Here is an 11840-nt window from a genome sequence, read left to right on the forward strand (position 1 = left end):
CTTTTGGTGTCACATCTAAGAAATAATGATCAAATCCAATGTTATGAAGCTTTCTTTCCTTCTGTGTTTTCTTCTAAGAGTTTTATAGTTTTAGGTCTAACATCTAAGTCTTTGATTCATTTTGAGTTGATTTTTGTATATGATATAAGGTAAGTGTCCAACTTCATTTTTTTTCATGTGGAGATTGTTTTCCCAGTACTATTTATTGCAAAGACAGTCCTTTCTCCACTGAGTAGTCTTGACACACTTACTGAAAATCATGAGGGTTTATTTCTTGGCTCTCTATTCTATTCCACTATATGGTCTACATGTTTGTTTTTATGCCAGTACCACACTGTTTGGATTGCCATAGTATTGCAGTAAGTTTTGAAATCAGGAATGTAATACCTTCAGCCTTGTTCTTCTTTTTCAAAATTGTTTTGACTACGAAGGGTCCCTTGAGGTTCCACATAAATTTAAATGAATTGTATATTTATGCAAAATATGTTGAGATTTTGATAAGGATTACAACAAATCTGTAGATCACTTTGGGTAGTATTTACAACTTAACAATATTAAGCTTACTTAACAATATTAAGCCATGGGTTATACACATGGAACATCTTTCCCTGGCCTGCAGTGATTGCGGAACACTGCGGATGTCTCGCTGAAACACAAGAAAAACATACAGAGAGACAACCAGGTCCTGTGGGGAAGTAGGGATGGAACGGCCACTCTCTCTAGTGGAGAGCTCCCTGAGTCCCCACCTGAGAAGGCTTTTTATTAAGAATACAGACACAGTTTGTGGATTAATAGTCTGGCAGGGAAGATCAAAAGGAGTAGGTAATTTTCAAAGGTGCTGGTAGATATCCCGCTGGTGTTCTGGGCAGAGTTTGGGATTTTATCATTTAAAAGGACTACAGGACCTAAAAGCTAGTTTTGTTTCCTGCCTATGCCTTCAAATTCTAATTTAATAACATCCTCCAACAAGCAAATCTCACAGGATCTTGCATATTCTATGTCCCAGGCCTGATTACCCTGGGGGTCCACCCACTCTGGTCTGGGCTGCACCGCCCGTTATTTCCATGGGCCTGAGTCGGGCAGAGGAGACAAAGGCAGCCAGGAGACTTGGATTTCTCACAGCTAAGAACAAGGACTCAGGCTTTGACAAAGCCGAGGGGGCAGGGGTTGATGTCCATCACCCCTTCATTTCCACAGCCCTGAGTCTCTTCCCTGAGGCCTCTTCGTGATCATGCCTGTCTTAGGCAATTCCCCTAATGGGAAATCTTACCCATCATTGGCTAACTGATCAAGCATAGGAGGCCAGGCACAGAACAGGCAGCATTCATGCAAGGAAAATAAGTTTTATCTCCTTAGTGGCTCCTGGTTAGGAGGTCTCTCACTCAGCCTAAGTCACAGGGGGTTACAGCTTCCTGAGACCAGGCAGGGTGAACTCCAGCACATTGATTGGTGTCTTTAATTTCATTCAGCAATGGTTTTTTTTTGATGTGTAAGTTTTCATCTCCTTAAGTTTATTCCCAAGCATTGTATTCTTTTGATGCTCTTGTAAATTAAATTGTTTTCTTAATTTCCTTTTGGATTATTTGTTGTCAGTGTATAGAATTGCAAGTAATTTTTGGGTGGTTTTGTATCTTTCAACTTTGCTGAAATCTCTTACTAGTTCAAACATGTTTGTGTGTGTGTGTGAAATTTTTAGGGTTTCCTATATATAAGATTTTGCCACTTACAAAAAGAGATAATTTACTTCTTCCTTTCCAAATTAGATGCCTTTTATTTCTTTTTCTTGCCTAACTTCTCTGGCTAGAACTTCCAGTGTTATGTTGAATAAAACTGATGAGAGGAGACATCCCTCTCTTGTTTCTGATCTTGGAGGAAAAGCTTTCAGTCTTTCATAATTGAGTATGATGTTAGCTGTGGGGTTTTTTTGTATCTGGCCTTTATTATGTTGAAATAATTTGTCTCTACTCTTAGTTTGTTGAGTGTTTTTATTTTGAAAGGTGTTTAATTTTGTCAAATGCATTTTCTGCACCAGTTGAAATTATGGACACTGAAATTCTGTAACCAGGGAAATGGTTCTAATTCCTAGCTTGGAAGATATTGGGAAAGTCAAAATTAAGTTAAAGTTTTATTTAATGAAATTCTGTCTTCTTCTATACCTCTTAAGAGAAACCAACCACTGTTGTCAATTGTAGGAGATAGATCTAGGTATTCCCCTTCTCTGACCTGGCTACTGTTTTTTCAAGCCAGATAATAGCTTATGATAGCATCCCCTTCTTTCTTGCTAACAATTAGAAGAAAAGGTAAATTGATTTGGATTTATCAGTAAATGACTGGCTAGGAAGCATTTTTATGAAAATAAATTTAATTTTTATTTACTTATTTTTATTAAAAAACAATTTTTAGAGATGGGGGAGGAAGGTAGAGAGAGACACACACACACATTAATCAGCTGTCTTTTGTATGCATCCTGATGGGGGGACCAATGTGCTACTCAGGCATGTGTCCTGATCAGGAATTGAACTGGCAACCCTTTACCTTGTGAGTCAACACCCAACCAACTGAGACATACTAACCAGGGCTAAAATAATTTAATTTTTAAATTACCATACAGTAAAATTGACTTCTTGGGGGTATATAGGTCTATGAATAAACACATGTATAGATTCAAGTTTCTACCACCATGATCAGGATACAGAACAGTTCCATTACCCTGAAAAAACTCCTGGGTTTTAGCCCTACATTGTCACATTCTTCCCCTACCTTGAATTCCCAGTAACTACTAATCTTAATCACTACAGTTTTATCATTTTGAGAATGTCATACACTGCATAACACAGTAAGTAGGAGCCCAAGTGTGACTGATGACTTTGCTAGCAACCATTTTGAACAAAGAACTATCCTAAATCATTAACCTGATACCATCATTGTGGTAGGAGACCATAATTATAGATTCATATGTTGTATTGACCTTAGAGCATCAGCATCTGAATGTGTCAGTCTGCTGGGAAGAATGTTAGCCAAAGTATAAGACAAATGGTTGAAAGTTGGAACCAAACCTTTAGCAACTGAGTCACAAGAAATAATATGAAGTGAGGTTACTAGCTGTGGTATGTGATAATTTCATGGACTGCTATGTATTATCATCCACATGTAAAGGACAGTGAGGAGGAAATGTATTAAGCTGGAATCTACAGGATTGCATATGAGGTGATTTCCAACAAATTAGAAAGCAATTGTGTTATTTCTACTGCAGTGACAACTGAGTTAATTTTTTTGGTGTGTTAGATGAAACACATCTAGTAGAGTAAAATGGAAATAGTCATATTTAATTTCTTAGGATGTTTTTGGCTTCAGGTGACAGAATATTCAACTAAAAGTGGCTGTTATAGTAAGAGTTTCTGATTCACGTAAAAAATGTCTCCACAAGTAAGTGGTTCTATGGTTGAGGCAATGGTCTCAACTATGTGATGAAGAATCCACGTCTTTCCATCCTCCATTTCATTACCCTCAGTAGGAAAGCTTTTGGCTCTCAGATTTTTCACCTCTTGGTTGCAATATGGATGCTACAGCCCCAGGCATCATGTCCTCATACAATTACATTCATATTTAGGAAGCAGGGAACAGGTAAGGTAGCAAAAAAGCTTTTCTCATGTTTGTTTTTGTTTTGTTTTGCCTTGGAAGAAAATCTTTTCCTAAATCCCCCAGACTTTTTCTTATGTTCCATAATCAGAAATGTGTCCGTTGCTCATTCATACCTAAAGGCACACCACATATCCAGCATTTTTATACTGATGTGATGTGGGCTTTGACAGGATGGAAGAAGGAGCATCATGAGGGATTATCCTAAGAGAAATGACTCCTCAGAGGATAACAGACCTGACTCACTCTATTTTTGAGGATTAAATGCAGTACTGTGGATAAGGTGCACTTCACTGGAATGGGCACTTGAAAGGTTCCCCCAGCATTTCATTACTTCATTTCAACCATTCTCTCCTCCAGGTTTCCTTTCTCATTTATCAGCTCCAGAAGAAAAGTGAAAATCCAAAAGTTTTCTTACCTTTCCTAAACAAAGGCACCACTTGTCTCTTCCACCCCAACCTGCTTTTTGGAGTTCTGCAGCTCTAGTCTACAAACCATTTGGAACTCCCTGACCTCTCAAGAAAGTTCTTGACTTCAGACTGAAGAATACATTTTTATAGCCAGTCCATGGATGTTGGTTATAAATAGGAAACTAAAAAATCTCTACAAACAAAAAAAGAAAAAGACTGACAGAGTATGTTATTTTTACAATGTTAACCTTCACTAAAAACCATCTGTGAAAGTGGAGTGAAGCTTTTTCATACAGAAAAGGAGTGAAAAGCACTCCTATGACTGTCTGTACTGGCTGCTGGCTCTGTAACCACCATGAGATGTTTCTTCCCATCAGAGGGATGACTTCAGTTTTTCCACTCCCACTGTGGTGAAAATGAATAAAAAAACCTGGATCCTGCCTCTGGAAGCACGATGCAGGCTCCGCACTAATCAAAAAAGGAAGCTTCATTATAAGACAATATTTCACACTCCAGACTTTGAAGAGTTCCTAGACTTGTCAGAGTGGCTCTGAATCATCTCATGGACTGCCACAGGATGAGAGTGGTGATATTGTACAAGCCAGACCCTTCGCAGAAACAATTTTCTTATTAACTGAGCTCTTCTTGCTGCTCTCTGAGTCACTGCAATCCAAATCTTATAATTTTACCTCCTCTTCTAATCATTTTACCAGATAGCTATTTTAACAGGGTGGGAATAAGGGTAGAGATGAAAAGGAGGTCATGGTTTACCTAAAATGCACTTTCAGTGCTAATGAAATATGGACACTGTAAATAGGTAAAAGGAGAATGAAGGTTTTGGAAACCTGATTAGTAGTGATAAGGACTTCAAGGGGTTGTGTTACATTTGCCAAAGCAAGGCTGCTTTAGCAATGGACTCTGACCCAGTCCAGGTGAGAGGTACCTGGAACTGAGCCCCTGAGTGGCTCCCCTGTGTTATACCTGCTGGAGAAGGCAGAAGAAATCTGTTCAGCAGTCCTTTCATTTATGAATGTCCAGAGACAAACTATGTTGACAATTGTAGGCCATGGCCCTATGGGATTTTGTTGCACATACTGCAAAGGAAAACTACCTGCAGCTGTCTGAAGTGGGGTTCTTTTACTAACATTCAGTTAATAAAGTCTCTACCATGAAACAAACCAGAGGGAAAGTCAGTCTTCATGAGGAAAGCCTTGCTGGCTGGGAAAGATTAGGCTGTTGTATTCAAGTCAGGAGGTTTTTTTGGATTTACTTTTTTTTTTAAATCAACTTGAAGACCTGTCTGCCCAGCATGGGCTAATGTGCTTTGGGGTCACACAGAGGGAGTGGGAAGCCTGGTGCTGCCCTGTGGGAACATACTCTGTGCTCCATGGAGGATGCCAGATATTCAGGAAACTGAGAGAAACCTAAGGTGAGTGTGGAATTCATGTACAGCTGTGCAGGGCAAGTGCAGCTGGGTTCAGAAGGACACAAAGATGTATGTGATGTAAGGCCCTAGAGAGCAGGAGTACCAGCTGGCTCATTTTGGTATCTTTCGCTTTGTAAACTTGTCATGCAAAGTAGGAAATTAATTGGTAAATTTCATTTAAAGGTTAGCTCTATGCATTTATTCTCATATATTGTGGATAGACTTATATTTTGTATAGGTCTTTGTCATTGAGTCATCTTTAGAACAAAGTGAGACAAGGAGTACTTTTTTGAAAAGTCTTGATTAATTGGTGAATGCAGATGCCTTCTGTGATGATTAATTTTATGTGTCAACTTGATTGGGGCATGGTGCCCAGGATTCCTGGGTCAATTTCTATTTTCGATGTTTCTGTAAGAATGTTTTCAGATAAGATTTACATTTAAATGGGTAGACGGAGTAAAGCAGATTGTCCTTCATAATATGGATGGGTCTCATCCAAGCAGTTGAAGGACTGACTAATCAAAATGCTGTCCTCATCTGAGCAAGAGGGAGTTCCCCAGCAGATGGACTTGAGACTTCATCTGCAACATCGACTCTTCCTGGATTTCCATCAGAATTTGGAAGCCTCCAGCCTCCCCCATTGGAATTTGTACTTGCCATGACTCCACAATCATGTGAGCAAATTCCTTAAAATAAACCCTTTAAAAACACACACACAGGGGAAGATCCAAAATGGCAGAGGAGTGGGTGGAAGCTACGTTAACTTCCTCCCAGGACCAGTCTGGTATTACAACTAAATTGTAGAGAAGTCATCTTGAATAACCAACTCAACACTAGCTGGAGAGAAGCCTTATAACCAAGGACAGAGAAAACTACTTCACCACAATGACATGGGTAGGGAGTGTGGAGGAAGCACAAGAGAGCTGGCTGGGCTCCCACAGGCAGCAGCAGAGGTACTAGGGGGATATTTCAGTGGCCAGGGGTGTTCACCCTTAGAAGTGTGAGTCCAAACCCCAAACTGGGCTTCCCAGCCAATAGCACCAGAGACAGAAAGGAACCCACATAACATCCAGCCATGAAAAGCAGCAGGATTTCTATCTGACAGAGAGAGATGGCTAGAGACACAGAGAACCTCTTAAAGGGTCAATGCACAAAATTTTGTTTGCAGCCACTTACCCTGAGCTCTGGCAGAGGGAGGGCAGAGTGAACTATAGATGCTTGAGGTGGCTCTGGGGAGAGAACTGAAAGAACAGCTGCCAGGAACCCTATGTTGAGTCATTCCCCATAGTGCAGAAGCCATCTTTCTCAGGCAGAGCACTCCTCTCCAAGTGACGTCAGCCTGAGGGGAAACAATAACCCCACCTCCAGGAATTAGTCTGCCCCACCCTGAGGCTGCTGATTACAGTTTGAGGCTATATCATTCATCAGTTTAATAACTAAGGCAGAAAATACAAAAAGCAGCCAGAATGGGAAGACAAAGAAACAACCCCCAAGTGAAAGAACAAGAGAATTTTCCAAAGAAGAACAAGATAAAGTGGAGGCAAGGAATTTATCAGATAGAATGTTTAGAGTAATATTTATAACAATACTCAACAGCATGAAAAAAGACATAGGAACCATAAACAAAAGCCATTCAGAAATAAAGATTGCAATATCTGAAATTAATACACTGGAAGGAATAAACAGTAGGTTATATGAAGCAGAGGATCGAATCAGTGATTTTGAAGACAAAGTAGAAAAAAACATCCAGGCAAAGCAGCAAAAAGAAAAGAAGAATTTTAAAATAATGAGGAGAGCTTAAGAAACATTTAGGACAAAGTGAAGCATAACAACGGATGCATCAAAGTTGGAGCATGCACCAACTTCCTCTTTTTCCAGCTGGAACCATGGAGGGTATAGAAGAGAAGAAGATTTGTGCTGTGCCAAAAACCCTTAAGAAAAAGTGAAGGAATTTCACAGAGTCGAAAATCAAGCACCTGAGAAAGAAGTTTGCCCAAAAGATGCTTTGAAAAGCAAGAAGGAAAGTTATTTGTGAAAAAGCTAAGCACTATCACAAAGAATATAAACAAATGTACAGAACTGAGATTAAAATGGCAAGAAAAGCTGGCAACTTCTATGTACCTGCAGAAACCAAATTGGTATTTGTCATCAGGATCGGAGGTACCAACGGTGTGAGGCCAAAGGTCCAAAAGGTACTATAGCTTCTCTGCCTTCACCAGATGGCACCTTTGTTAAGTTCAACAAGGTTTTGAATAGCATGTTGAGGACTGTGAAACCATTGGATGGTGGTCCCCTAACCTGAAATCAGTAAATGAACTGATCTACAAGTGTGATTTTGGGAACAGAAAAAAATGAACAAAAATGAATTGCCCTGACAGATAATACATTGATTGCTAGATCTCTTGGTAAATATAGCATCATCTGCATGGAGGATCTAATTCATGAGATCTGTACTGTCGGAAAACACTTCAAAGAAGCAAACAACTTCCTGTGGCCTTTCAAATTATCTTCTCCATCAGGTGAAATGAAGAAAAAGGCCACCCATTTTGTAGAAGGAGGAGATGCTGGTAACAGGAAGGACCAGATCAATAGGCTTATTAGAAAGATGAACTAAGGTATCTACCATGGTCATTTTTGTAATCTAGTCAGTTAATAAACAGGAACTGCTTTAAAATTGAAAAGAAAATTAAGGAATACCAGTTGGAGAACAGAGCAAGCAAGGGATTGAGAACCTATTTGAAGAAATAATTATGGAAAGATCCCTTTTGATTAAGAAAAAAGAGACACAAGTCCAGGAAGCTCAGAGAGTCCCAAATAAGTTGGTTCCGAAGAGGCACATCATAATTAAACTGACAAGGCTTAAAGCTAAGGAGAGAATCCTAAAAGCTGCAAGAGAAAAGTAGGTAGTTACCTACAAAGGAGCACCAATTAGATGGCCAACTGATTACTCATTAGAAACAGTTCAGTCAAGAAGGGAGTGGGCATGAAATATTCAAGGTGATGAAAAGCAAGGACGTACAACCAATGCTACTTTACCCAGCAAGGCTATCATTTAAAATTGAAGGAGAAATGAGGAGCTTCCCAGATAAGAAAAAGCTAAAGAAGTTTGTTAACAACAAACCAGTGCTGCAACAAATGTTAAAGGGCTTGCTTTAAGAAGAAGAAGAAAAAGGAAAAGGGAAAAAAAATAGAAGAAAATTGTCTAAGAATAAAATGCCACTAAATACATTCTATCAATAATCACCTTAAATGTAGATAGCTTAAATGCTCCAACCAAAAGACATAGGTAGCTGAATGGATAAGAAAAGAAGACCCATATACATGCTGCTTCCAAGGGACCCACCTCAGACAGAAAGATACACAAAGACTAAAAGTAAAGGGATGGAAAAAGATATTTCATGCAAATGGAAAGGGAATAAAAACTGGGGTAGCAAGCCCTGGCTGGCATAGCTCAGTGGATTGAGCACGGGCTGTGAACCAAAGTGTTACAGGTCCGATTCCCAGTCAGGGCACATGCCTGGGTTGCAGGCCACAGCCCCCAGCAACCACACATTGATTTCTCTCTCTCTCTCTCTCTTTCTCCCTCCCTTCCCTCTCTAAAAAAATAAGGAAATAAATTTAAAAAACTGGGGTAGCAGTACTTAGATATGACAAAAATAGGCTTTAAAACCAAAACCATACGAAGAGAAAAAAAAAGGACACTGGCTAATGATAAATGAAACAACCCAAGAGATTGTTTCCCTAGTAAATATTTATACAACCAACATAGGAGCACCTAAATATGTAAAACAAATCTGATGGACATAAAGGAAGAGATTGACAGAAACACAGTCATAATTGGCGATTTTAACACTCTATTGATTTCAATGGATAGATCTTCCAGACAATCAAGGTGACAGTGGCCTTAAAAGACATGCTAGATCAAATGGATTTAATTGATATCTTCAGAGCATTTCACCCTGAAGCAGCAGGATACATACTATTCAAGGGCACATGGAAAATTTTCTAGGACAGACCACATGTCAGGACATAAAACAAATCACAATAAATTTAAGAAGATTACATCATATCAGACATCTTTCCTGACCACAATGCTATGACACTAGAAATTCATCACAAGAAGAAAAGTGAAAAAAACATGCAAAGACATGGAAGCTAAATGACATGTTATTAAACAATTAATGGGTCAACAATGAGATCAAGGAAGAAATCAAAAGATACTTTGAAATAAATGAAAATGGGGACATAACAATCCAAAACTTGTAGGACACTGGGAAAGCATTCCTAAGAGGGGAATTCATAGCATTAAAGGCCTATCTCAAAAAACAAGATAAAGCTCAAGTAAAAATCCAACTTCACACTTAAAGGAACTTGAAAAAGAGCACCAAGCAAAGCCCAAAATGAGTAGAAGAAGGAAATAATAAAGATCAGAGCAGAAATAAATGAAATAGAGTCTGGAAGAAGATACAAAAGATCAAAGAACCAAGAACTGGTTCTTTGAAAAGACAAATAAGATTGACAAACCTTTAACCAGATTCATCATGAAAAAAACAGATAGGACCCGAATAAATAAAGTCAGAAATGTATGATGAGAAATAACAACTGACACCGAAGAAATATAAAGGATTGTGAGAAAATTTTATGAACAACTATATGCCAACAAACTGGAAAAATTGGATGAAATGGTTAAATTCCTAGAAACATATAATCTTCCAAAACCTAAATCAGGAAGAATCAGAGAAGCTGAAGAGACAGATTACACCTAATGAAACTGAAGCAGTACAAACCAAAGCCCTTGACTGGATGGCTTCACAAGTGAATTTTACCAAACATTGCAAGAAGAATTAACACCGCTCCTTCTCAAACTACTTCATAACATTCAAAGGAGGGAAGGCTTCCAAACTCATATTATGAGGCCAGCATTATACTAATTCCAGAACCAGATAAAGACACTACAAAGAAGGAAAATTATAGGTCAATATTCCTCATGAATATAGGTGCTAAAATCCTCAACAAAATATTAGCAAACTGAATATAGCTATGCATCAAAAAGATCACACATCATGATCAAGTGGGATTCTGGGAATGCAATGTGGTACAGTGTTTGCAAGGCAATAAATGTGATACACCACAAAAACAAAATGAAAGATAAAAAACACATAATCATATCAATAGATGCAGAAAAAGCATTTGATAAAATCCAACACCCATTTCTGATGAAAGCTCTCAGTAAAGTGGGATTTGAGGGAACATACCTAAACATAATAAAGGTCACCTATGACAAACCCACAGCCAACATCATACTCAACTGGCAAAAACTACAAGCATTCTCCTAAGATCGGGAACAAGATAGGAATGTCTGCTTTCACCTTTCTTATTCAACATTGTACTGGATATCCTAGTCATAGTAATCAGACAAAAAGAAGAAATAAAAGGCATCCAAATTGGAAAAGAAGAAGTAAAACTGTTTTTATTTGCAGATGACATGGTACTTTACACAGAGAACCACAATGATTCCACCTAGAAGTTTCTAGAACTGATAAATGAAGCAAAGTAGCAGGATACAAAATTGATATCCAGAAAACAGTTGCATTTTTATATGCCAATAATGAACTAACAGAAAGGGAAATTAAGAAAACAATTTTATTCACAATTGCTTCAAAAAGAATAAAATACCTAGGAATAAACCTAACCAAGGATGTAAAAGACCTGTACTTGGAAAATTGTAAGACACTGAAGAAAGAAATTGAAGAAGACACAAATAACTGGAAGCACATACAATTCATGGCTTGAAGAATTAACTTTATTAAAATGTCCATAGTACCCAAAGCAATCTATGGTTTCAATGCAATTCCAATCAAGATTCCAAGGACATATTTCACAGAACTAGAATAAATATTTCAAAAATTTATATGGAACCACAAAAGGCTCTGCATAGCAACAGTGATCCTAAGAAAGAGGAACAAAGTTGGAGGAATCATTCTACCTAATATAATTTTATCCTGTAAGGTCATAGTCACCAAAACAGCATGGTACTGGCATAAAAACAGACACAGATCAATGGAACAGAATAGAGAACCCAGAAATAAACCCTCAACTTTAGACAATTAATATTTGACAGAGGAAGAAAGAACATACAATGGGCTAAAGCTAATTTATTCAATAAATGATGTTGGGAAAATTTGATAGATATATGCACAAAAATGAAACTACACACAAAAATAAATTAAAAATGAATTAAAGACTTAAATGTTAGACCTGAAACCATAAAAACCTTAGAAGAAAACATAAGCAGCAATATTACTTATAACAATATTTTATTGGATATGTCTCCCCAGGCAAGAGAAACAAAAGAAAAACAAATG

At 38.1% G+C, this 11840-nt stretch overlaps 1 pseudogene; it reads left to right on the forward strand.

The window, feature by feature from the left end:
• Positions 1-7328: 7328 nt before the first annotated feature.
• On the forward strand, positions 7329-8089 carry LOC123827302 (annotated as a pseudogene).
• The last annotated feature ends 3751 nt before the right edge of the window (positions 8090-11840 follow it).

The sequence above is a fragment of the Phyllostomus hastatus genome, unplaced genomic scaffold, assembly GCF_019186645.2.
Source record: "Phyllostomus hastatus isolate PE091 unplaced genomic scaffold, TTU_PhHast_1.1 phas_contig_86, whole genome shotgun sequence".
NCBI classification, from domain to species: Eukaryota; Metazoa; Chordata; class Mammalia; order Chiroptera; family Phyllostomidae; genus Phyllostomus; species Phyllostomus hastatus.